Genomic DNA, 25,289 nt, shown 5'->3' with positions numbered 1-25,289 from the left:
ATGTATGCTTTGGGTTCCTCTTACATCTACCCCAACTTTGAAAAGCATAGAGCCAGAGTCACGGACAGGACAGACCCTCAGTAAGTCACACTCCCCTTTTTTTAAAAGCTTCCCTGATTATTTTTACTCCCAAAGAAAAAGAAGGCTCAGAATTGAATAAATCCAAGAGCTTCAGAAACAACATTAGATTCATATTTAGATAGCAATTAATTTTTTCCTTGGGTAAGAAAAATTATGCATTTGCTTCTAAAATATGAAGAGTGGTGATTATGATTCATGCACACATGATTCACAGCGCGAGCTGGAGCTAAAACACAGCTAAACTAATAATATTTCGTCCTTGTGACTAAAGCTTGTCTAAGCTTAGAATGTGTGCCCGCCGTGAGAGCAGAGAGGCCCAAGGGCAGCTTTGCTGAGGCTTCAGTTTGGTGATGGGGCATACGGAGGGAAGGTGTTCTCACTGCCCCAAGGTGGGGCTGCCTCCTGTGTCCTCTTCACCTGCTTCCCGCTCTGCAGCTGCTTCGTGTCCAGGTACGACTCATGTCTGGTAACAGTGCCCAGAGCCAGGCTTCATCCATTCTGCTGTGGTTTAGTACCCCAGCTCCTCAGTGGGTGTCCCAGCCTGTCATATCTCTGTCTTTCTAGCAAACCTGTTCTCCTTCTTCTTACCGAGGTGAATTCTTCCAGTGTGGGTCGCCTGTGCGGCTGAGAAGAAACGTGACTCTGCATGTCCCATTTCCTCACCTGGGACCCTCAGCCGCCAACACGTCCCCGAGCAGGGAGTTCCTGGTCTATGAACGAGAGATTGCCATGACTTAATAGTCTCTTTTAGAAGGATTAAATGTATACAAAGTAGCCTACACAGTTCCCGAAATAAAATAGGTAGACAGCACGCTGTGTTTGCTCCACAGGGGCTCTTCATCACTGGAAAGATCGGACCTAATTTTGTTATGGTGTTCTGTGTGCGCCTACGGAGATGCCTCCCCCACAAGCATCCTCCCCCTTTCACTGTCTGTTTCCAGCACAGTTTCCTGTCTCGCGCATCCCTGCTCTGACTTGGTACTTCTCCCCATCAGAGTCTCCCAGGACCTCATGCTTGGATGGATGTACTTCATTGCTTTTCTTTCCCATGTGCCTTCTCACCTGGTACCTGGACTGTTCCAAGAAAACTGGGGTCCCCTGGGGCCCCTCTATCCCCAGCACACTGGAGCTCACAGCATCCCAGATCTTCATCTTCTGAGCATGATTCAGGGACGTTCCTCAAGGACGGACTGTGCGCTCTGGCCGTGTACTCTGGGTCTGAGTCGGGTGTGGTCACTGGCCTTAAGGATTCACACACTAATAGGAGAAGGCAGAAAGGAGTCTACACCTAAGTGTCCACCAAGGGGAATGAGAGAAGTACCAGGACGGGCTGGGGAGGAAGGTTTGCATAGGACACTCCGGTTTCCAGGGCGTGATCAAAGGTTTGAGGAAGACCGTGATAGGCGAGCCTGTAGCGGAAGAATGAAGCAGTGTCTACCAATAGCTCGGAGCAGCGGAGACCACGCAGGCTTTGGCTTGGAAAGAGGGATTTGAATACCGGCAGTTCCCTGTGGAAAGCCCTTCTACCCAATCTTTCCCAGCCCTGCCCTTTGTCGTGCTCAGGGCTGTTTTCTGAGGTCGCGTCTTGTGAGTCTTTCTGAAGTTACCTGTGACTGTCACACCGACTGCAGTCACTCTTTGTATCAGACATCATTAGTGCCTAATATCCTCTCCCCCTGGACCCCAGTGTCTTAGGTCTTTACCCCTCCAAAGCATGATTAGGGGAGAGGGATCCCAGCCCCAGCCACAGGAATTGCTCTGATTGACGTGAGTCCAGTATCGTGGTCCCCTTCCCTTTCCAGTGCCTAGTTCGGGGAAGACAGAAGGACCCAGTTCTGGGCGGAGAGGCACAGAGGGACCTTGTGGGGACCTCAGTGAAGGATTGGTTTGCTTCCTCCCAAGAGAGGCATTCTTAGGACTGGTCTCTTCGCTTTCCAATGTTGTGCATGTTAGCCACCCTGCAAACCTAGAGGGATCCCATCTTGGATGAAACTGTCACTTAAAAGCCAGAGGATGGAAAAACGGGAGGAGCCCAAAAGCATCATGATGAAAGTAACCAGGACATACGATGCCGCTTTCCTCTGACTCTCCAGTGACTGTGGGGCGAAGTGGGGTGGTAATACCATTTCTCACATGTCTGTCTTGCTTAACACAGAAATGGGGAAACCTTTTTCTGTAAAGGGCTAGATAGGAAATACTTTATGTTTTGTAGGATTTATGTTATGTGACCACTTATGATGGCACCTGATGCTTAAAAGCAGCCGTAAAGAAATGGGCGTGACTGCATTCCAATCAAACTTCTTTACGAGGACAGGCACCCGCCCAGACCCATGGGTCCCTGTCTATGCACCACTAGTTGCAGCCACTGAGTAAGGATTATGTTTCTTTCAGGTGGAGCGGTGTCCGCTCGGGCATCTTCTACCCCTTTACCCCGATGTATCTGATGAAGAGCCATATTACAGGAAACTCACTGTCTCCCTCTATGATGATTTAGTTTCTCTGACGGTAGGGGTGCGTTTTCTCTTACCGTGCGCCTGGAACAGAGGAGCTCCGCGGATGTGCGAGGGAGTGTGGGAATGAACGTGGGTGAGCTCACGAATCTCATCGAATTTCAGTTTGATTTTGTCTAATTCGAAAGGTTCCTGATAAGTTAGCTGGAGGTGACTGTAGATCCCGTGTGTGCCTGTTGTATTCACATCACAACATGAAGCAGCCCCTCCCTAAATCGGATGATGAGTTATGTGGTCACTGTGAAACTAGCAGCTGTTCATAGACACTTGTTGTGTGGGGAGCATGGTGTAAAGCTTGTCTTGTGCATTATTTTATTTACTCCCTTATGAAAGCTTATGAGATTGGCGGCTATTCCCATTTCAGAGGTGAGGAACGGGAGGCTCAGAGAGGTGGGATAACCTGTCTGTGGACACACAGCTGATGGCAGAGCAGAGATGTCTGACTCTAGAAAGCATGGTCCTTACCATGAACGCTCCGGTGGATGTATTTCCAGAGGTGCCCTTAAAGACACCTCCTGCTGTCCGCCCTTTTGAACTGTGTCCCTCCCACCTGGCATGGAGAGGCAGAATCTCTTCTCTCCTCCTTTGGAATCCAGGCCAGCTCCATCCCCAAGCCTGATAAACAGGATATGGCAAAGTGCTCCCCTAAGCCTGGACCTGAAGAAACCTGCAGCAGCTTCCAACCTCACCTTCGGGAATGTTCTCTTTTGGAGACCCGACACCAACTTGAACCCTGACTGCCCAGCGGCAGAGAAGCGGCCGTGTCCAGAGAGGTCAGGCACCAATTTGCACCGTCCAGCCCTAACTGACCACTCCCAGACCGGGTGTGGAGTCACCGCTGAACTCTGATCCAGGGAATGGGGAAGGGACAAAACTGCCATCGCTTTTAGTCAGTGTGTTCTGGGGTGATTTCGTTATGCATCAGTAGGTATCCAAAGCACATGGCAAACGTGCTTGCAGAGCACCTCTGAGCTGAGAGGTGGTGGGCGTCCGGTGTCTGAGTGGGCGTGGCTTGCAGGTGATCAGTAAGTAGGGGCTGCTCTTGCTTCCGGTGTGGATGGAGGTGGAAACCCTAGGAACTAAATGAGGTCCGTAGGGACCAGTGGCACTGGGTAAAGGGCGTGTGGCTAAGGCTCTGAAGAGATGAGTGCAGTTGTGGAAATGGCACGGTGAACTTCCAATCCATGCAAGCCTTCCTCTCTAGGAAGTGCTGCCTCTGCTGGGAACCCGTGCTTCCTGGCTATGGGTTGGAAGTTCCAGGGGTGTAAGAGGAATGCGTTCTAGAGGTCTGTTGCCCAGCGTCGCACCTGTAGTTAACAGTATGTATTGAACACTTAGAAATTTGTTAAGAGGCTGGATCTCACATTCAGTGCTCTTACCACAACTTCAAAAAATGTACTAAGTGCATCCATAAAGTACTGGGGAAAAAATAATGCAAGAACTGAGCATATTGGGAGGATTCTTGCATATAAAACCTGCAAACTGGGGTCTGAGACCCAGTGTGGTCTCTCTCTCTCTTATTTTTTTTTAATTTTTTATTTTTTCAGCGTAACAGTATTCATTATTTTTGCACCACACCCAGTGCTCCATGCTATCCGTGCCCTCTATAATACCCACCACCTGGTTCCCCCAACCTCCCACCCCACCCCCATCACTTCAAAACCCTCATATTGTTTTTCAGAGTCCATAGTCTCTCATGGTTCACCTCCCCTTCCAATTTCCCCCAACTCCCTTCTCCTCTCTAACTCCCCTTGTCCTCCATGTCCTCACAAATAAGTGAAACCATATGATCATTGACTCTCTCTGCTTGACTTATTTCACTCAGCATAAGCTCTTCCAGTCCCATCCATGTTGCTACAGAAGTTGGGTATTCGTCCTTTCTGATGGAGGCATAATACTCCATAGTGTATATGGACCACATCTTCCTTATCCATTCATCCGTTGAAGGACATCTTGGCTCTTTCCACAGTCTGGCGACCGTGGCCATTGCTGCTGTAAACATTGGGTACAGATGGCCCTTCTTTTCACTCCATCTGTATCTTTGGGGTAAATACCCAGTAGTGCAATGGCAGGGTCATTGATCTCTGTCCTGGAATCGATCTTTCCAGACCTCAGTCAGTTTCTTTGTCCTGCTTGGAGAGGGTTTCTGAAAGGGGCCTTCCAGATGTAGAAAATCCAGTTCTGATTTTTGACGTACCTGTGAGCAGATTTCCTCTGGCGCTGAAACGGTGTCTTTGATCCCTGCCCTGGGATGGACGACACCCCCCTGTCTGCACCCGCCACGTAAGCTGGAGTTTTAACCAGACTTGATGCAAAATACAGTCATGGCTCGGGAGAGGTGAGGAGTCCCTCACAGAAAGCAGAGCTGTGACAAAGTTGTGACAGGGGCTGGGGAGGAGACACAGAGAGCAAATTCGCCTTTCAGAAAGGAAGTCGGAGCTAGTCAGCTTTCTTATTCCTCTGATTTCCACAAAGTGCTCTTTCCTTCCTGAGGTGCCAAGAAGGTGCCCATAGGTAGGCGTCACCACTCAGAGCTTATGCTCATCAGATAGTCCCCACGCTATTCTTCAGTGAAGGTGGCGGTGCTGAGAATGACATCCCTTGGCCACCCACAGTGGGCCACCCACAGCGGGCCACCCATGGCTTCTAAGACATGGAATCGAGGCATGAATAAGACATGGTCCTGCATTACTCATAGACTATTGTGGAAACACAAAGGGGGCCACAGGCTACGGTGCAGTGTATAGTCCAGTCTGCACTACAGTGACTAACTCTGCCCGAGCAAGTCGCGCCTGATCTCCAAGCCCCACTATCCTGTTGGAAAGCTCCCTGTGCTCTTCACTCATGGGGATTACCGCGGTTGGAAACTGCACTGGAGAGCGATGCTCGCGAACCCTCTCTCAATACTATAAGCTCTGGGTGAACAAGGAGATGGTCTTTGTTCACTGTCGAAGCCTCCCTACCTTGGCTACTGACACCTATATCGTAGGCCTTCGGGGGCAGTTTTTTGAAGGAAATCAGGGAGTAAAAGATCTGAGAAGACTTCTGAGAGAATGAGATATCTGATTGAGGTTTTGAAGGTTGAGTGGAAGCTTGCATCCAAAACAGCAGGAACAAAAGTAAACCTAAAAATATTGACAATCTAAAAGAAAGATGTGACCCCATTAGTCCTTTGTTACAGAATTAGCAGAGATCCCTGCTAAGACTCATTGACATCTGAATCTTTAGGGAGGTGGGTTTGTGCAGGAGAGTCTGGCATAAAATCATTAAGGTTGATGGTTCTCAGCCCAGGTCCCTCCGTTGCCTAGTCACTATGAGCTCCAGTTTCCACGTCTTCAAACGAGAATAGTCTCTGTCTCCTTAGGGTCAAATAAAGTAACACAGGTTGATTCTTTGGCTGCTACAGATGACACATGTGACTCCCATGTTATGATTCCTCTGTTGCATAAGATACAGTGACCTAGGAACTGAAATAGACTTCTGCCTTAGTTTCCCTGAATGTAAACAGACAGATCACAGTTGTGTTACTGCGAGAGACAGCCTTATGTCTGGATGCACTGTACTGAAAATCTGTCAGTCAGTCAACAGGCTGAGGTAGTTTGGGATAGAACATTCGGCATGGCAGCCTACCAGACCTGGTTTGAACCCCAGCTCCTCTTGTTCCCAATTTTGTAAGAAAGCTGTATTACTTAGTTACCTCGAGACTCAGTGTCCTCATTTAAAAACTGGGACAGTAAAGCCTAATATCTTTGGTCCTTGTCAATTCGTTTCATAATTTGTTAATGTAAAGTTATTCAACAATGTATCTGTATCCATGTTGTTTCGGGGATAGATTAGATTATAAATCAATGTACATAAAGCACGTATCCTAGAGCTTGACACAAGGTTGAAACCCAATAATTGGGAGCTGAGTATGATAGTGATGTTGTTATTGTTCTTAGTAAACAAAATAGACAAAGTATGGGAGTTAGACAGTGGAAGGGGACTTTGGGGAGGCTATATGTGGAGCGCATGGACGTTGAGAAAAATAGGAATGCTCTGGATGAGTTGGTGGGATGGGAATTCCAAGAAAACGGAACATTGAAGTCAAGATAGGGTGTAGAAACAAAATGGGTTGAGTTTGGGCTGAGTAGGGAGTTTATTATAGTAAAAATGAAAGGTGCATCAAGGGGTAAAAATAGAAATATGGAAATTATCAGGGAATGCTATAAAATATGATCAGACACTCTACGTTGTACAACTAGATTGTCATAGCTGTGTTACAGGATATCTGTAAGTCCAGTTTTAAGAGATATTGCTGCATAGTCTTCTAGACTATGGAGCACATTGAAGTAATAGTATTGCTAGGACTCACTCACTGCAAACATTTGTTATGCCAGTAAGTTGTTGGTACAGATTTTCTCATTTAATTCTCATATCCATACATTTGTGAAGGTAAATGTTATAATTCTTGTGTTATAGGTCAAGGCTCAGAAAGTTTGACTTGTGTCTTTGAAATACAGTTTTTGCTTCTCAGTGAAACATGTGAATTTTGGAAAAAATCAAGGTCCAAAGACATATATCAACACCAGGGTCATGGAAGAAACTAAAAAATAAAAAAATAAAAAAATAAAAATAAATTGAAATATACACTTGTATAATCTCAACAGATGTCAAACTCAAAAGTCTAGTTTAACTGGTACAAAAATCAAGAAGTGACACCATCTGTGTTCCTATAAATCCCCTTCGTGCTTTTCTCCAATTACTACCCTCTACCACGGCCAAGTGGAAATACTACCTTGACTTCTGGCATCATGTTGCTCTTAGTTTTGACTGTTTTTGAACTTTATAGGGGTGAGCCCATATAGTATGTATTATTCTGTGCTTGGCTTCCTTTGCTCAACATGATTATGAAAGTTCATCCATCTCACTGTATCTAGTAGTATCTCATTCTTATTGCCATGTAGTGTCCAAACTATAAATATACCACAATCCATTCACTCATTCTCCTAAGATATGTGTAATCTTGGGGTACCTGGGTGCCTGAGGGGGTTAAGCCTCTGCCTTTGGATCAGGTCATGATCTCAGGGTCCTGGGATCAAGCTCCGCCTCAGGCTCTCTGCTCAGCAGGGACCCTGCTTTCTCCTCCACCTCTGCCTGCTTCTCTGCCTACTTATGATCTCTCTCTGTCAAATAAAATTTTAAAAATCTTTTTAAAAAAAGATGTATAATCTTCATTGTTGGATTATTTTTAAAAATGGTACAAACATTCTTATACCTGTGTTTTAATTCATACACATTTGCATTTCTGTTGGGCACATTATGGAGAATGCACAGCTGGGTTACAGAGTATGTACATATTCAGTTTTAGTAGATGCTGCTATACAGTTTCCCAAAGTGGTCATCGCAGACCACAATACATGATGGTGTCAGGGTCTGCACCTGCTCACACACTTGCCGTTCCCTGCCTTTTTCCTTTTGGTCTCTCTGGTCAGTGTGAAGTGGTAGCATCACATTATATCAATTTGCATTTATAAGACTGTAAATGAAATTGAGTATCTCTTCATATGATTATTGGTCTTTTGGCACAGTCTTTTGGTGTATGATTTAAGAATTAAGTTCCTTTCTTGCTTAACTAACTGTACTGTACTTAAATTATCTCGTTCCTGGGAACTCTTGATGGCATCTGCTGAGCCTCAAGCCTCTGTGTGGTTTCAGCACCAGGGACAGTGTCTCAAAAAGTGCAAGGGCCAAAGGTCCAGTGAAAGGACAGGGTCCACCATGAGTAAGACGTGAAGCAGGGAGGGAAAGCCAAGCCTGGCAGTTGCTAATCCTGTGTTCTCACCACTCTAAAGAGGCTGAATACGGCATGGTTCACCTTCCTGATGTTGCCCAGAGCAGTTCCAAATGGAATGCTCAATTAATCCAATGAGTAGAGTGCTTATGAACAATGGACATTCTAATATGGCCATGGTACAGAGCACCCCTGCAAGAGATAACGATTGCATTCTCTCTGAATGGCTTTGTGAATTCAAGAATGGTCTCTAACCTAACTCTCTCCACAACCACAACTCTTTGATGAGGCCTTGTTCAGAGCAATATTTGTCTTCTCAACAACTACACTTGATGTTTCCAAGTAAGTACGTGTAGCTGAAATATAGTGCCTAAAACTATGTGCTTTGGGATCTAGTTCTGCTTCCATTTACTCTACTTGAGCTTTAATTAAATTATTTGTTCTCTCTGAGCCTTTTTCAAACCTCATACTGGGGTAATCTTGCCCACTTCAAAGGTCATTATAAGGATCAAATTATCTGCGAGCGTAATCTACTCAGGAGAGCTCTTGGCCACTACTGATCACTCACTAAATGCTAGATCTTATTATTAATGCTAATATTGGAGAATTAAAAAAGATAATGAGGACTGTGTGGTTGGCCCAGCATGGCTTTGGGATGCAGATTTGTTTGTGACAGACCTGTTTTAAAGCGAGAGGGAAATCAGTGGAGCAGATGATGGCTAATTGAGCATTGCAAGGGTTCCATGGTAGCAATACATAGAGAGCATACTTTGAAAAACAACCTGAGAAATAATATTTATAAAATGCAATGTGATATATGGCTCAGAAAATGTTATGGCCAAGGGAAGGAAGAGGAGGTTCCCCAGAAGACTAGGAGGCTCCCTAGAAGACTAGAAGAGGAGGTTCCCTAGAAGAAGACTGGGAGGTTCTCTAGAAGACAGAGATGAGACTAAGAAAGTACACTGAAGCCACAACAGAGGCCTTCGAATGCTATGCTAGGGAAGGGAACTTCAGTTTCCAGACATCTCAGAGCCACTGGAGGCACTTGATAGAGAAGTAAGCAGATGAAGCCATTTTTCAGGAGATGGACCTAAGGGGAGCTGAAGGGTTAGAATAAGTTAAGTTACTGTGTCACTGTCATTAATTCTTGACTCTGGAGAGCAGTAGGATTGCCCTGGGGCCATATTCCCTTAATTAGCTCTTTACGGTAATTAACTGCCTCTTGTCCTGTCTTCAGCCACTTAGATCATTTATGATCTCCTGCAAAGTCTTCTTTAGCTCTGCTCTTCGGGAAGCTCCATGAGAAATGTAAGGAGGTTGGAATGAATTTGAGAGACCTGGGTCTCAGCCCTGTTTTTGCTTCTACCTTGCTGTGTCCTGGTCTCCCTGAGATTCGGTTCCCAAACTCTAGATTAAGAGAGCGGGCCTGGAAATTAACCCACTGGGCAAAGATTCTATGATTAAATCCTTTGTCATTGTCACTATAGATAGCTAAACTGGGAACCGTGGAGCGTTTCAGGGAGGTCAGGGAGGGAACGGCTACTCACTGGACACTTGCTCTGGGCCAGAGACTGTGTGAGGTCCTTCAGTCATGGTGACATAGTTCATGAAATCAGATTTATAAAAACGGTAGCTGTGTTTCTTTAGTTGAACCTCGTGTCTCAATTTTAACTTCTAGGTCATAGAGAACAGCAGAGTCCGGAATCTTTCTTCATTCTTTGGTGAGGTTGAAGCTGGGTTATTAGACTTGCAGAAAGTCAATGTTAGAGATGGGGGTTGAGGATGGTAGATTGGGTGCTTAGCCTTTGATCATCATCTACCCTTGCCAGCATCCTTGGAGTTTAGGTATTCCCGGGGGTTCCTCAGTCATCAGCCTCTTGTCCTTTACCCTAGAGCTTCCACTCCTGGCTCCCTGAGCTTTAAAGTCCTTCCAGTAGGATACCAGTTGGTGCCCGAGGAACTCTGTGGACATGCTCTGTCCCTAGGCTCAACCCAGGGATGAGGACACAGACACTTTCTGCACAGGTATTCTTCCAGGTCATGTGGGGATTCTCATTCTCTCTTTAGAAGAAGAGCACTCAGCAGGGTTTGAGGTTGGGGGAGGCACATGGGGTCTCAGCAGAGAATGAATCAGGTGTACAGTTATTCCGCTTCCACTTCAACTCGCCCTCAAACTGCTCCGGTCCAATCAGACCTTATCTAGTTTCTAGGTTGGGGATGGGGAAAGAGTGATTTCATTCTAAACTTCTAACCTTCTTCTAATTCCCAGGCTTTGGAAACTCTAAAATCTTTGCTATAACATGACAGTCTTTCCCATTAAATTCAAAAGCCTGCTTCAAAAACTTACAATCAAGGACCGACTGTTCTCTTTGTCCATCTGCAGTTGTGATGTGCTGGTCCTTCCAGAGGTGGTGGTGCAGGTGCCACGTTATCCCGAGTGGAAGGTGGTGCAGGGACAGAAATCAGTACTGGAAGGAGCCATTGGTTTAGAGTCAGCTGATTTCCTGTAATGGTCACTGCTGTCCATCGTGGGAGGCTGTGCAGGGCCGTTGCGGTTTTGGTTTTTTAGATGAGAGAACTGAAGCTCCGTGGCCAGGCGACTTGTCCCAGTTCACATATCCTAGAAGACATGTCGAACATGCTCTCTCTTTATTACCTAGCTGGATACTGAAAGAGCTGTCTCAGGTGTGTGTGTGTGTGTGTGTGTGTGTGCGCACGCGCGCGCGCATGTTGTGTGTGTGTGTGTGTGTGTGTGTGTGTGTGTGTGTGTGTAGAGGATTTTAAGCAGATTCAATTATTAAATTATCTCAGCAGTTCCAAAGTTTTGAAAGTCCTCAGTCCACAAAGGCATTTCTTATGGTCAGAGAGCTTCAGGTGCTCTTACATTCTTGCTCTTGAAAACAAAGCCCTAGTTGGAGGTGGGGTGATGGGAGGTGTGGGTGGCTGGCCTAGCCAGGGAAAAGAGGGATGTGAAAAATGCTTAACACCCTCTCCCCAGACCCTCTCTGCATGTTTACCTGGTTATTCCACAAGATCTTAAATGCACCAGGTGGAGGGCTGGATCATTGGCTTTGCTGAACTGAGCCGGTGGCTCATTAAACTGCCGGCTGAATGTAGAAATGGTCGAAGAATATGTGTTTTAATTCTAATTCCTCTCTTCCAATGGAGGAGTGAACAGCTTTTGGATTTATGTCGAACTTGTCAGCACTGTGTTCAAGGGAAAATTAGTTTTTGCCATTCTTCTTCCATTATTCAATGCATCCATTCATTCAATGAAAAGTAACGAAGCGCTCAGGGTGCCAGATGAGAAAGCCTTCGTCCCTGTCACAGCTAAGTTTGCTGTGTTTTTTGAGAAAAATGAATAATTTAAGCAGACGTAGCCTCGGGATACCTCCAACATCTCGGACAAGGGATGTGCATACCCAGTTGGGGGGGGTCTTTGGGGGAGATGGCCTAGATTACTGGATAGGATGACCCTTAAAATGCATAATGAAGAATACGTAAGAATTAACTGGAAGATGGGAAGCTCTTCAAAGCAGAGGGAAGGGATGAGCAAAGACTTAGAAGTCTGAAACCGATGGTGAGGTGGAAGACACATAAGCTGGAGAGTGTCTACAAGGCACACAGGATAGGGAGGGAGAGAGGGAGCTGGGAAGGAGCAGGTCAGAGCCTGCACACCGCACACGGCTTGTGTCCTCCGTTTTGCTCTGTGCTCTGCTTAAGGTGAGACAATGTAACGACATTTGGAATTGTGAAGCTTTTCAAACTAAAAGGGACACAGTTGGGGTCCTCCAACCATGGAGAGAGAAGGCTTGACCATTTCCATGGACTGGGCATCCCTGTTGTAGTAGACACTGTCCATCCTAGCCTAGCCAACCCAGAAAGCAGAGCTGGAGACAAGGGTTGTGTGCACACAGTGCTAGGAAGTATGATCCTAGGGTCAGGGAAGCAAAGAACAAAAGGAGAGCCAGTGTGGGTGCTGGCCAGGTGGCCATGTCCATGGTTCTGGGTTTGTACACCCGTCGGTGCCAAGGGCAGTGCCTGGTGAGCCCTAATGCATCTGAGCATGTCCATCCTGGCTGTCAGGAAAGAGGAAATCGTGTATTTGTTGTTCCTCTGCCCTTGGACCAAAATTTGTTCCAAGGCTAGTTAGTAGCAGATGCAAGAGAGAGGTGCAAAAGACTGTGCAGTGTAAGGCTCAGACAAGGTGGGAGCAGACCCCACTCCCAGGAAGGTGGCTGGAGCCACAGCAGAACCGGTCATCCCTGAGATGATTTGGATTAGAGTCAGGTGAGGTCCAGAAGATGGGAGGTAGCACAGAAAAGAAGTACTGTGTGAGTTACCTCTGACGTCAAAGGTCATCAGCTTAAAACCACAGCATGCATTGTGTCGCAGTTTCAGGAATCCGAGTGTGGTTTTGCTGGGCGGTCTGGCCCAGGACTTGCCACGGTGCAGTTAAGCTGTTGCCTGGGGCTGTAGTCCTCCTAAGGATGACCCCTTTCAAGTTCACTAAAATGGTGGTGTGCAGGATTTGATCCCCAGAGGCTGTTGGCTGGGGAATGCCTTAGACCCTTGCCATATGGCCCTCTCCCCGGGGCAGCAGGCTCTTACCAGAGAGTCAGGGAGGTAGAGCAGAGCAGGAGTCAGAATTGTTATGGTCTTCGGGGAGGAATACGCAAGGGCATAGATCCCAGGAGATAAGGTCTTTGGGGTTTTTTTAGAGGCTTCCTGCTACGTGAATGTATGGCATGGAACATTCACTGAAGTCCCCGGGACCATGACCTTCTTATATCAAGAGCAAATCAACTCAGAGGTTTGTCATCCTCTCTTCCTGGAGTGGAGCCCTTCCTGAGAATGTCACCCTTAACAGATGGGGGATCTGCTTTCTCTAGGCTTCCAGTTCCTTCCTCTTTGATGCAATAGGAGTATTGCCAGACTCATTGTCTCTTCTGAAGGTGGCTTAATTGAATGCATGAAAAGCACTCAGAATGGTGCAGGACTTTTCTTGGCATTTAATGTTCTTTGTGTTCTGTGTGCCTAAGGTTCTCAACCTCCACAGGATCGCTGTGGGAGGGACTGTCCTCTGCACAGCAGGACCCACATCCCTGGTCTTTCCCCATTGAATGTCAGTGGTCCTCTCCAGTTATGAAAACCAAAAATGCCTCAAGGTCTTGCCAGCAGAATTGTTCCCTCTTGAGAACCTCTTCCCCATACAAATCAAAAACTCCAGAAAGTTTTTTGAATGCTTGACTGTGGTAGGATGCTGAGGGGATTGGGTCTTTGTGATGAAGAGAACAAAAGCAAGGGAAGTGTAGCTCAAATTAAATCTTAGAACTTGCGGCTCACTGAAGAAACCAGTCCCCGAGACATGCAGAGCACGACATTCCTCAAGGAAGTTATGGTTACCTTATGTTCACATCTTGCTAGAGACTAAATGCAGCCTTGTCTCGACTAGAACAGGACCTTCTAGGATCCTGTAACTCTTCCTTAACATGTAAAAGTCCCTTTAGGGACCTAACACTGTATCGATCCCTCCCCCCTCCCAAACTTAAAAGTATATCATCAGTCCGTCTGCACAGTCCCTCTGTGGCTCCTTTTGCCCATGGGTCCTATCTCCATGCTATCATAAAAACAGGTTTTTGCATCATAAATGTCTCAAGAATTCTTTCTTGGCTGTTGCGATACATGGCCCTGTGTCATTTGGAGAGGGGAATGGGCAGAGGGAGTGCTGGAGGCAGGGCGGGGGTATGTAGAAGGTGCTGGAGGGGCCAAGCTTTAAGGTCACTGTGCCCTGAGCACAAGGTCATGGTCTGGCCTGCCCTCCGTGGGCACTGAGAGCCACTTGAAATCTACGGCCTTGTTTTCTCACCCGTAGAACAGAGATAAAAATCCCAACCTTCTGGACTAGTCTAAGAACGAAATCAAATAACATCTGTGCAACAGTGTGAGACAGTTTACCTGTCACAGCACCAGACTCCCTTTTGCGGGCGGAGCTCTATGTTGTTGGGTTAACAGTGTGATGAGTTGCCTGCATCTGCTCTCCTGGGAAACTGACCTGCAGACCACGATTCCTGGGTCACCAGCCAAGGTCGTTGTCAGAGTGGTTCTGCCAGGGGAGGTTTGTGAGTGGAGGGTGAGGTCCTCGCCTCGACCTTGGGAAACCGAGTGGGAGAAGGGGTCGAAGAGACTTACATCTGGAGAGGAGCATGTTGAGAAGCTGTGTCCTGGGACCATCACTGAGTTTTGCTGTGCAGTGAGTGGGAGCCGTCTTCTCTCATCTCTCTGCAAACTTCGGTTTAATCTCCATTATCCACCTTGGCACTGGGAGCAGAAACTCGTAGCCATGCAGCTTAGTGGCTGAGAGCGCCCTCTGGAGGTAGACAGGAGTCCTGGGGTCCAGCACTGTCCTGCCTGACTATTGGACCTTGGACAGCTGACCTGCCCTCCTGTGCCTTTGTTTCCCCTTCGGTGGAAAGCACCCACCTTCTTGGGCAGAATTGAGCCTACCCAGAGGATCCATGGGCACAATATCTGGCCCAGGGTGGGTGCTTTGTGCCTGCGACAGCAGTGGGTCCTACTTGAGGGGGGCATGGCAGAAAAGCAGCAGTCCTTTCACACTGGGGGCGAGAATGTCCAGAGCCGGACAAAATTGCACAGGAGAGTTCTTCCCTATTTATTCAGGTGTATGCCTTCGTGTATGTGTGTGTTAGCTTTCTTACTTACTTATTTACTTATCTGGGAGCACTGTCCCTGCTGAGGGTTTTTTTTTTTTTTAACCATTTTATTTATTATTTCTTTTTTAAAGATTTATTCATTTATATATTCGTCAGATAGAGAGAAAGAGAAAAAGTGTGCACACAAGCAAGGGAGGGGGCAGCAGAGGCAGAGGGAGAAGCAGGCTCCCTGCTAAGCAAGGAGCCCAATGCGGGACTCAATCCCAGGACCCCAGGATTATGACCTGAGCCAAATGCAAAAGCTTAACTGACTGAGCCACTAAACCATTTTACTGAAGTATGATCAACATGTGAAAATCCATACATACTTAATATATGCAATTGCAGGAGTTTGGGGGTCAGTACATTCCTGGGAAACCGTCGCCAGCATCAAGGCCACACACGCCCATCATCTAGTACAGCTTCCTCCTGGCCTCTTTCTTATTCCTTGATTGATTGATGATTGATTGATTAGTAAGAGCATTGAATGTAAAATCTACCCTCTCCACCAGTTTCAAATTTATAACATAGCATTGCCAGCCATAGGTACGAGGCTCTATAGTGGCTCTCCTGAACTTACTTGTCTTACATAACTCAGACGTTGTCCCTTTTGACCAGGCATCTCCCGGTTACCCTCTCCTCCTCACCCCGGCAACTGCTGCTCTACTCTGCTTGGAGTCAAGCTCATAGAAGCAGAGAAGCTCTCTACTTCTATGAGCTTGACTTTTCACAATTGTACACATAGGAGAGGTCATGCAGTAATTGTCTTGCTGTTTCTGGCTTATTTTTCTTAGCCTCACACCCCCCAGGTCCCTCCATGTTGTTGCAAATGGAAGGATCTTTCTTTTATAAGATCCGGAAGAAAAGCTGTGGATAGACCACATGTCCTATATCCATTCATCCATCACTGGACACTTAAAGTCGTTTCGATATCCTGGCTGTTATGATTAATGCTGCAGGAACGCTGGAGTTTAGGTACCTCATTAAGACCCTAGACTATAACCCTTTGGATAAATACCCAGAATTGGGGCTGTTGCATACGAAGTTATTTCTGTGGCTCATTATCTGAGGAACCTCCACACTCCTTTCTGTAAAGGCTAAGCCAGTTTCGCACCCTTCACTCTGTTTCTCGAATGTGCATTCTGTTTCCCAAGCAAAATAGGAAATCCCTTACCTGGCTTTGGAGGACCTAGTCCAGTGCAGACATGCCCTGTGAGAGGGCCTGATGCTGCCTGGGAGGAAGTGTTCCAACCACTCCCTAGTCCACGGGTTTCCAAGACCCCAGAGAATTAGGAGTTTAGGTCTAGCTGCCTTTTCTTCCTGTTTGGTCTGCATGGGAGCCCTGTTCCTGGGGTGAATCAGTGCAGCTATCTGTGGAAGTCAGGACTCACCTGGGGAAACTGTGCCTATGTTCCCAGGACGCTGGTACTTTCTGTGAAGATCCACTTAAGCAAATGGTGTAGCGAAAGGATCAGGTCTCGTAGCTTTACCCTAAGATGTATTATCCCGGGTGGTGGTCCTGACCCATTAGTCACATTCGTCACCCGGCTCTTGAGAAAGGAAATGCAATTGGTTGTTATTGCTACAGGAAAATACTACATTAGGTAGAAAGACACTCGGCCTTCCTGGGTCCCACTGCTCTGTCAGCTGGGGTTAAAAGGCCATTTTTCTTTCTTTTTGCTGAAGATTGGGAAAATAGATGTGAAATGTCCCTGGGACCAACATTTGGCTCAGAGCCCAGGCAGGTAAGCAGAAGGGTTCCTTCCAAGCCTGCGGCTGCCACTCAGGGAAGAAAGCCAGCATGAGCACTGTGTGTCTCCCGTGGGCTTGCTCATGGTTTTCCATTATCCCACTCCTGGGTCTGCAGGGTGGGGACTGCAGAAGAGGCACCTGAAGTTCACAACGTTTCAGTGGCTTGCTCAGGTTTACAGAGCTGGTAGATGGGGAGGGTCCTTGTCTTTAATAGGATGATATTTGATTAGATTAGGTTTTCTATAGGGGATGTACCATTGTCTGTCAGTTCAGGTGATAACCTACAAAATTAGAATTCCACATCAGGGAAGGTGAAGAGAGAGTCTGTACTTTTTGGAAAGGCATAGAGGGAATAATCTTATCAAAGGCTCTGAGAAGTCCTGCAGGCTTGACATCTGTATCAACCCAGTTTCTTCCAAGTTTGGTTGAGCATGATGGAACACCAACTCATGTTTCATGTAAGAGTGTCCGGGTACATTATCTGGGAAGTACATCCACCATTACAAAGGGCTCTCTCTCTTTGGACCCCAAAGTTTCCTGAATTTCCTAGTTGCTGGTTAAATATACTGCACTGTCAAGTCCAATCAGAGGTATTGAATGGTCGATGGTTTAGTTTGTGCCAAGTCACCAAACTTTGGACAACAAATCACAAGTAGTTTACCGGCATTTCAACTCTTCATCGAAGATGGTATTTCTTGTACCAGTCCCATGGCCAGGGCATATTAGAATCTGGAATTTGGAATGGTCACTTCCCACAGGTATGGAGTGAAGCTGTGGGCGGCCCAATGGAAGAAAAAAGGTCTTGGCAGCCATGAAAGGTAGTAAGTGCTGAATGGGTTTAACCACCGGCTGAGCCACCATGTGCTAAGGAATTAGGGGGATGGCTCAGGTTGCCTCAGGCGGCTCCTTCCACATTTGGAATTCTGCTGGAGAGTAGGCGTCTGACCTACTTTTCCTGACTCATCTTTCCCAGTCCTATTCCTCCTTCTCTCATTCCGCCCTTCTTCCCACTTCTGTCTAAACATGGTGGGTGAGGGAGGCTAAGACGGGGAGGATCTAGGGAGATGCTGGGACCTCAGACTTACGGGATGACCAGGCCTTTAGTTTACCACCAGGCTCTGACCACTGGCCCTGCCTCCCGCTCCCAAGCCATTCCAGAACTGACAGTGAGCCTGCTGCCATTCTATTCCAGGCCCTGGGTGAGGGGCACAATGATCTGCCTCATGTCTCCTGGTCTGGGACATTCATATTCTCCTACCCCGTCTGAGCTGGCCTCTCTGAGGAGTCCCTCTGGCTCCAGCATTAGCCCGCCTTCCATTTGACCTTGAGCAGAATCCCAGCCAAGCACTGCCATGCTTCCAGAGCTCCCGGAACCCGGGTTCCAGAGAGACCCAACCCCTGGGATTCCTTGGCCTCAAACATCCATTCAGCCATCTGATATTTACTCAGTCTTTACCCAGGGCCAAGTATACTCACAGGAACTCTGGGGAATAGATACAAGCAAAACCTGAATCCTGGGGCTCGGAGAAGGAAGGGAAAAACAAGTGAATGGGAAATTGTCTAGGCACTGCTTAAACATCATGGATACACAGGTGCCAGGGAGCTCAGAGAGTGTGTGTGCTAATTAAAGTCCAGCTTTAAGGAGAAAATTAGAAGTATGTGGTTTGCTCGGTAATGTCAAGAGGTGATGCTATGTATTCGTGGTTTCTCTTTACAACCTTGCCAAGGATATACTTTTTACCTCCAACGCCAAATGAGCTCCAGGATTCCTTCCGTAATTAGGACTTTCCATGTTACGGCTTATGAAGTTGGGGGGATCATTCTGACATGAGTATTTTGGTAGTGAATTTTGCCATGATAGAATTGATCACTAGAAGGTCTGTGAAACTCAATTCAAATGAGCTGTCAGCCTAGGAAGTCATTAGGTAATGACTAGAGTTCCTTCTGTCATTTATTCAAGAAGTTTTACTGGGACCCGTGGACCTGGCATTGTTCTAGGTACTGGTGATACAGAAATAAAGAAATCATTTTGTTCATTTTTAAAAATATTAGGCTTTTTATTCCCCCAAGGAACTTCATGGAAACCTTCCTTCTCCATCTGTAAAACAGATAAGAGGGGTTTGGTCTGCCCATGGTGGGGGAGGTAGGACCCCTGAGCCCCTCTCCCTGCCACTCCTGGTTTTCCTGAGTTCCCTGGTGGACCCTAAGGAATGTTGCTCCCCACCCTGGGGCTAAAGGGCATTATCTGAAAAACCCCTTCAGAGAGGAAATGTTGGGGAGACATTAGCACTCAGCCCCTACTATAGACAGACTCAGTCTGAGTCCTGGTCTGCACTCAGCTGAAATAGATGTTGCTCCCCACCCTGGGGCTAAAGGGCATTATCTGAAAAACCCCTTCAGAGAGGAAATGTTGGGGAGACATTAGCACTCAGCCCCTACTATAGACAGACTCAGTCTGAGTCCTGGTCTGCACTCAGCTGAAATAGATGTTGCTCCCCACCCTGGGGCTAAAGGGCATTATCTGAAAAACCCCTTCAGAGAGGAAATGTTGGGGAGACATTAGCACTCAGCCCCTACTATAGACAGACTCAGTCTGAGTCCTGGTCTGCACTCAGCTGAAATAGCTCGTCTGCCTGAGCTTCCGTCGCCTCCTGTGTAAGGAGGCAGAAATAATAAGGCCTGCCTCGGAGCATTGCTGTGGGGAGTAGGGGGATCATATGAGGTCCTGGTCACGTCTGACACTTCTGAGCACAAATGGGGACACTGTTCATCATCGTACCGTGGGACACTAGATATTAGTGTACTAATGGGGCAATCCCGGCAAAATGACTCTTGCGTTAATTAAGATGATGCAACGGAACAACATCCTGATATTGGGGTTTTAAATATATATATATTTTTTATCATGACTCCTGTTATTCTTTTACTAGTGATGAAACAGACAGTAAATACCGTAACAAGGTGTTGTGGTGCACGAGCTCTGTTCCGGAGTCATGGAGAGCTGAGTTCAATCCCCAGAAGAGGTGTTTATTATTTTTCTCAACAAACTTCCTGCAAGAGTCTGTCAGAGTTTCCCATGCTCAGTATTAGGGGAACTTGGGGCTGGAGGCAGGACCAGGTCTGGGTGGGGATGGGGCAGCCATGAATTCAAGGCATTTTTACTCCTTTCTCTGGAGGTCTGACCCTGACTTCTCAAGGGCATCATTTCCGTGGCTGCCTCACACATCATCCAGTGTAGGCACAAAACCATCACATCGACGGGCTGCCTTGAATTCATGGAAGATTTCCACTTTGGGATGATGTCCTCCACCCATTCCCTGCTCCCTGGGCCTCGTCTCCCAACCGACCCACAGGTGCCCTGACTGTCTTGGTTATCCCCAGAGCAAGTCTCTCCTGGGCCTGGAGCTGGGTCTGCAGGTAGCTGAGCTGGGCTCCTCTCTCCCCGGGCTCTAAACTTGGCTGATTTTTCTTAAAACCCATGGCTCACACTTGCATGTGCTCTGAGCATCTGTTTTAGACTACCTGGGCCTAGCAGGGGTGGGAAAGAGAGGTAGCAAGGTTTTGACATGGGAACTGGGCTCACCCTCCTAGCCTTGAAGAGCCAGTCATTGTCTCTTGGCTTCCCTGGGCCTTTCCACCTGCTTAGACCCCAGGAACACCCGACCCCTGGGAGTGACTGTGTCATGCCTGCTCTCGGGCCCCCATGGGCATTGTCCCCATTTTACAGAAGCTGCAGAGTGGGGCCCCCCAGCCTCACGGGGTGCTGGAAGAGCTGGCTGCTGAGCCATGGCCCCTCTCTGAGTCTGCCTGGTTTGGGAACCAAGGGAGGGGGCAGGGCTGACCGCCTGGTGAGGAGGCTTACATGCAGGGGAGCTCCACACGCAAGCCCATGACGTGTATAGGCACCAGAGGCCGGGGTGCCCTCGCTCAGGTTGGGACAAGAGATGCTGTGCCCCCCGGAGGGAGGGGGCTGCCTTAGCTTGGCAGGTGGCGAGCCTCCTGCAGGAATGCCGGGGCCATGATGGGCCCAGGGTACAGCAGTGCTGCTTCTGCTCTGAGGCTGAAAGACCCCAGGGGGTGTGTTCTTTGGAGGAAAGTGTTCTGGGGTCCTAAACCCTGAGGTCAGACTCCTGGAGCTCTGTCCTGTGAGAGATGGGAAATCAGAACCGAGAAGCGGGCGGGCAGCCTTGAAGTCAGAGAAGAGACATAACAGAATCATGATTTTTCAGAGGGAAAGAATTTCTTATTGCTGAGCAATTGGCTATGAGAGTCACGTGATAGGAACTTACTGGAGATTATATGTTTTTGTCCAAATGAAGCTGATAAAACACAAAACGTAGGATTTGAAGTGCCTATTCAGCACCTTCAAGGGGCCGCGTGTCTAGTTCCTGAACATCCTCATCCCCTGCAAAAGGAGATGCCGGATCCGTTAGCAGCCCTCGCTCCTGCTTTTCGCCACACCTTCAGAAGCCACCCGGTGCCCTTGTTATGCACGTACCTGCTCTGGGCGTTTTGTAGGGGTACATGTGTACGACACATGACCTTCAGTGCCCGACGCCTCTCACGCAGCGCAGCTCAAGGCTCCTCCTGCCATGTTGTGGGGCTGGGCTTCCCACGCCGGCCGTTTGTCCTGCGTTCTTGGGGACACACGGCCGGGCCCCGCGCAGGATCTCATATGCGTGGGGCATCCAGTGGCCCTGAAGCCGCGCGTTGATCTTGGGCAGCTCAGAACAGGGCTGGTCACCCACTGAGGAGGTTCATGGCTCTGCTCTCCCGTGGGGGACGGCACCCCCCAGCTCGCCCACATGTTCGTGGGGGTCTCAGGCATGTTGGTCAAGGAAATCTCTTTTCTCATACATTTAGTTTGTCTCTTGGGTTCCTCTGACTGTGTGACCAAGGAAGCCACGTGCACCCCGTGGGTCAGCGCGAGGGCCAGGGATGCGCTTTCAAAGGAAGCAGGTGCTGCCTTGGGGAAGCTCCAGGAAGAGGGCAGCCAGGGGCTCCTCTCTGAATGGCGGCAGGTGGGGACAGAGGGCCACCCAGGTCAGTGGTTCTGTTCTCCAGTTGAGGTTTCTCTGACCCTGGCAAGGCTGACAGAGGGGAAGCTTGTAGGGGAGGTGCGCACCCTGCCATGGGCCTCAGTATCCCCACTGCTAATAATGGTTATACACAGAATGCCATGAGGGTCAAGTAAATAAATGAATGCATCCACACGTTAATATTCACTGAGCTTTCACGGACAGTGTAGGGGCTTGTGTTGGGTGCTGGGGAGACAGGACGAGTGACCCTGCTCCTGGCCTAGTCTCCTCCTCCTCCTCCCCACCGCATCCCAGTGTCCTGGGCACTCAGTAGATTACACGGCACCTGAACACAGTCAAGAATGAGTTTACTTTGGGGCTCCTGGCTGGCTCAGTTTGTAGAGCGTGTGACTGGATCGAGGGGTTGGGTGTAGAGATCACGTGATAAAAAAAGAAAAAGGAAAAAAAGAATTCATTTATGCGATTTTATGTGGCATGCATAGCACAGCTGCCAGCCTCGCCCCTCTGTCCCTTCCCTTCCTTATTCACACTCAGTGACAACGGAACAACACATACTGGCCACTGTGCTTCCCTGATAGATGGCGCATGGTCAAGGGCATGCTCGAGGCTCACCATCATGTGGGGAGACACCAGCAAAAGGAGCCCTCAGAGGTTCTGTAGTTCACTCCCCCAGTAAGGACTGGCCTCTGGTACAAGTCTGGCCTCTGGTGCAAGTCTGGCCCCAAAGCCCATGGTCTTTTCAGTAAGCAGAGCTGCCCTTTCCTTGCGCAGGTGGGCAAAGTCAGGTCCACAAATGGGAAAATAAATGACGTTGAGTGTACAGCAGGGAAGCTGGTAATGCCGTCCTGACGCCCTGAGTCCTGTGTGCAGGAAGTCGGCAGAATAACTACATCGCTTCGTGGATCACGGGCTGTGACCCAGGAACCGTGGTCGGGGTTTTGCATGCATTATTTTAATCATCACGGACATGGGAAGAGACAACTACTATTCTTATTTTGTAGATATTGAAAATGAGGTGCCACGGAGTAAAATAATCAGCCTGATGTCATCTCTTTGTTAAGTGGCAGTCTTTAAAATCAAGGTATTTAGGAATCCAGAATGTCTTTGCTCTCTGTCCCCAAAGCACAGCTATCAGTGGTTCTCTGTCATATGCAAATGCCCAGTGCCAAGCATATTAATTGGTCCATAATAGGTCCCTAAATGTTTGCCTTGTAAATGAGACCTGTTTCCAAGGAGACCCACGGAGGACCTAGAAAGATGAGATCCTGCCTCATCCAAAGCCCAGGATCCGGTGGGGCCGAATCTCGAGGAGCTAAGGAGAGCGCCGAGGCCGCCCAGCTGGGAAGGGGCAGAGCGGGAATGCGCACTCAGGTGTGCCTGCCCCCCAGGTGTTCCTCTGGTTTTCCAGGTGCTGGGTCTTGCTCAGAGCAGAGCCCATCTGCAAAGCAAAGTAGGAGCAAACCTCCCACGAAGGAGAGAGGGGGCGTCTCTCCACCAGGCTCCTAGCTTGGGGCTGGTGGTTCTGTGGGGAACTCCTCTGAGGACCGGAGACCACGAGGGAGGCTTGGGAGCCGAGGTCGTGGTAGGGCTGTGCAGGCAAATTTATGTACAAGTGGAGACATTTAAATATAATTAATGTAACCGCAGTCTTATTAGATCAACAGCACTTGGGGTTGGGGCACGTTTCCCTCGCAGGTGCAGGTGGAGGGGACAACGGGGAAGGTATGAGTTCTCCCAGCAGGAGCAACCTGCTGGGTCAGCAGGGGTTTGAATTGGGGGTGTGGAGGAGGAGGGCCGAGAAACAGACGCTAGAAGGAACGCCTGGAGAAGGGACCCAGTGACCCAGCTCTACCCATACCCATTCAATGACTGGGTTACTGTGTCCCTTCTCCAGGACGTTCATTCTAGACTCTGTTTCTCTGCCCTCCTCCACTTGGCCCCCACCCACTTCAGCCACCCCCGCTCTGTGTGTCCCTGTCTCTCAGGAAATTGGGTGAAGCGGTAGCTTCCCTGGGTGTTCCCAAGGGCAGACTCCCCGCAGCCCTGCTCTTTCCCAGACCTGAGTTAGGATCTGTCTCCTCCAGTCACTGGTACTGGGACCTGGGCCATGGTGGCCCATTTGAACCTCTGAGCTCCTCAGTAAGACAGGCATGTTGACCATCACGGGGCTGCTGTGGGGTTCTGGGAGAGCCCCGGCCGAGGACAGTGTCCATGGCAGGGGCTCTCAGGTCACCTCTTCCAACGCCATTCTCTGATCATGGAGAAGTTACTTGGCCTTCCTGAGCCTCTACTCCCTCATCTGTAAAGTGGGGATGATCGTAGCTGTGCCCAGAGTTGATGGGAGGTGGAGAGAGCCAGCGCGGTAAGGCGCACAGCCCCATCCCTCATGTGGATCCTCATTATTGTGTCCACAGCTCCTGAGCTGCTCGCCCTGGGACACACACGCTCTACAGACGGGTTTTGCGCGGACTGCAGAGAGTTTCAGAATCACTGAATTGTTTCCAAGAGTTGATAGAAGGAGATCTCATGTAGTGCATTCGATGTCTGTCTTCTTTTGGAAAATAGAGCAACCCCAGGCCGGCTCTGTTGAAGGGCCACAGCCTGTGGGGCTCAGGGGCCCTGTTCTCTGGCCTGTCATCTGTCCCAGAGCCTCCATATATGTAAGAATGTCACCTGCTGGCCCCAGTCTGGCCCAAGTCCCCATGTCATAAAGGAAGAGACTGAGCCCCATCAGGTGCGTGGCTGGGTCACAGGGCTATGGTGGGCCTTTGGGAGATCTGGCTTCCAAACACAGGGTTAGACATCCTTGGAGAGCACTTTGGCTCTCTGTCCATCTGTCTGTCCATCCCTTGGTCCCTCCATCCATCCACACAACAGGATTACGTGGATGCGTATTCGGTGGCGCATGCTGTTCTGGTCCCCTAGAGTCTCCAGAGACACGCAAAGATAATGCAAAATGTGAGGGTGGGGGAGGGGAGTGCCAGGCATGTGCTCTGGGGTCCTGGAAAGTAAACTGCCTAAGGGTTCAGCCTGGGGATACCACTGAGGTTCTACTCCATGCAGAGGACCCCAAGCTGAAATCAAAATAATCCTTTCAGGTAAAAGGACAATTTTCTTCTAGTGCATCCGTCCCTCCAGATCGTAAGCTGAGTTTCAGAAAGTAAATTCACTGTTTATAGATAACCCTCTTCATGGCACATAACGTGGCATGGCAGTCTTAAAAAAATGGTTTTTTTTTTTTTTTGGACTGAATCAGTGTCATAGAGAGTACTCCCACCTTGGAGAGTGACTAAACACTGGTGTATTATATGCTGCTTAGAGTCTCTGAGAAGTCCTGCAGACCAAGGGTTAACCTCATTTAGTCTGGTGAGTCCCAAATTTATTTGACCCCGAGACTCTTTTGGGAAGAAACACATAATAA

At 48.5% G+C, this 25,289-nt stretch overlaps 1 protein-coding gene across 3 annotated transcripts in view; it reads left to right on the top strand.

Moving 5' to 3' along the window:
- Positions 1-25,289, top strand: part of FAM135B (family with sequence similarity 135 member B) — a 272,532-nt gene that overhangs the window by 56,759 nt on the left and 190,484 nt on the right. Inside the window, exons 1-2 of one of the 3 annotated variants that reach the window (XM_032316554.1) lie at positions 8,528-8,706; positions 24,283-24,602. The exons of 1 other annotated variant lie outside the window; for it this stretch is intronic. The gene's annotated coding sequence lies outside the window, so the exon portion shown is untranslated. Of the gene's footprint in view, positions 1-8,527; positions 8,707-24,282; positions 24,603-25,289 lie in introns of those variants that run through there. One more of the 3 variants, XM_032316555.1, reaches the window with a different exon arrangement.

Source organism: Mustela erminea, chromosome 16, assembly GCF_009829155.1.
Source record: "Mustela erminea isolate mMusErm1 chromosome 16, mMusErm1.Pri, whole genome shotgun sequence".
NCBI lineage: Eukaryota > Metazoa > Chordata > Mammalia > Carnivora > Mustelidae > Mustela > Mustela erminea.
Note: the sequence above shows the minus strand (reverse complement) of the source record. Positions and strands in the feature narration are given on the sequence as shown.